This window comes from Sinocyclocheilus anshuiensis, unplaced genomic scaffold (genome assembly GCF_001515605.1).
Source record: "Sinocyclocheilus anshuiensis isolate Anshui unplaced genomic scaffold, SAMN03320099.WGS_v1.1 scaffold328, whole genome shotgun sequence".
Lineage (NCBI taxonomy): Eukaryota > Metazoa > Chordata > Actinopteri > Cypriniformes > Cyprinidae > Sinocyclocheilus > Sinocyclocheilus anshuiensis.
This window is the reverse complement of record NW_015558621.1, coordinates 602,374-604,055: the sequence shown is the minus strand read 5'-3', so window position 1 is coordinate 604,055 and position 1,682 is coordinate 602,374.

Below are 1,682 nucleotides of genomic sequence, written 5' to 3'. Positions count from 1 at the left end.
GAAATGGACAGCACCTGAGTTAAATATATGAGTGTCACAGCAAAGGGTCTGAATACTTAGGACCATGTGATATTTCAGTTTTTCTTTTTTAATAAATCTGCAAAAATGTCAACGATTCTGTGTTTTTCTGTCAATGTGGGGTGCTGTGTGTACATTAATGAGGAAAAAAAATTAACTTAAATGATTTTAGCAAATGGCTGCAATATAACAAAGAGTGAAAAATTTAAGGGGGTCTGAATACTTTCCGTACCCACTGTATATTATCGCCCAGCTCTAATCTGTTAAATGCGACTATAAGGCATAAGGATTTAAAATTAATAACGATGGTTTTCTGTAAAGCTGAATCAACAGATTCACCATTTATCCATTATTACTGACTGTCCTATCACAATAACCACACACAAAAAAGCAAAAATTCAAACATAAATGTATAAGACACTAGTCAAACAGAAATATACTAAAATGTATTTGAATTACATTTATTTCGTGCTAAGTATACTACAAATACATTTACATATTTATGTACTTAATAAAAATTGCCCTGCAATTGTACTTTTAGTACTAAACTGGTATATTTAAAGTCTGCTAAATTGGAACAACTAATTTTGTAAATAATGTAATATATTCCTTAAACTATACCCACTATTTGTGGTCAAATACTAGTAATGTGTCCAATTTTAAGACGTAATATTATGTTAATTAACTGGATTATGTTAATTGGGTTGTTAATTATGTGATATATGGTATCACAATTGTTTACAGAACAAGCGGGAACCCAGTGTGCCTGTAACTTTCTCTATTTCTGTTTTATCACGTGATAGAAAGCCTAAGGCCTTCTCAAGCCATACGGCTGACTCATCTAATCTGCAGCCTATCATGCATCAAACTAAGATTGCTGTAAAGACACAAAGCAATGCCATCAAATTAGCATTTTTAAACATTCGCTCACTAAAAAATAATCATTTCTAATCAATGACTTAATAACCACAAACAACCTGGATTTTATGTTTCTAAACGAAACATGGCTAGAAGACATCTGCAGTGCAACAGTCCTCAATGAAACAGCCCCTCCTAACTTTACTTTCATGAGTGTTTGCAGGACTGTTAGGAGAGGTGGAGGTGTAGCTGCTCTATTTAAAGATGTCTATGAATGCAAGCAAGTGTCATTTGGTCAGTACTTGTCTTTTGAATATCTAGGGATTGTGTTGAAAGGTGCTCCACGCATTCTGTTTATCATTATTTACAGGCCTCCAAAATACTCTCCAGCCTTTGTTGAAGAGTTCACAGAAATGCTATGAATGATTTCCTCAGAGTTTGACTGTTTTGCTATTGCAGGGGATTTTAATATTCACATAGATAATGCAGAAATCAAAACTACAAAAGAAATTATAACTATTTTAAACACTTTTGACCTGATTCAGCATGTGCAATCGTGGACATACTCTAGATTTACTCATCAGTAGAGGTCTAAACATTTCATCCGTTGTTATTAAGGTATCTGATCACTTCTGTATTGTTTTGATATATTGATCTCTGCTACCACTGAATCTAGATCTGTCTCTTGTCAGAAAGAGATGCATTAACGAAAACACTAGTGTGCTATTTATGGAGGCTATATCTTTAACACCAAGCATTTCTGCAGACTCTGTTGATCTTCTCCTTGATTCCTTTAACTCAAAAGT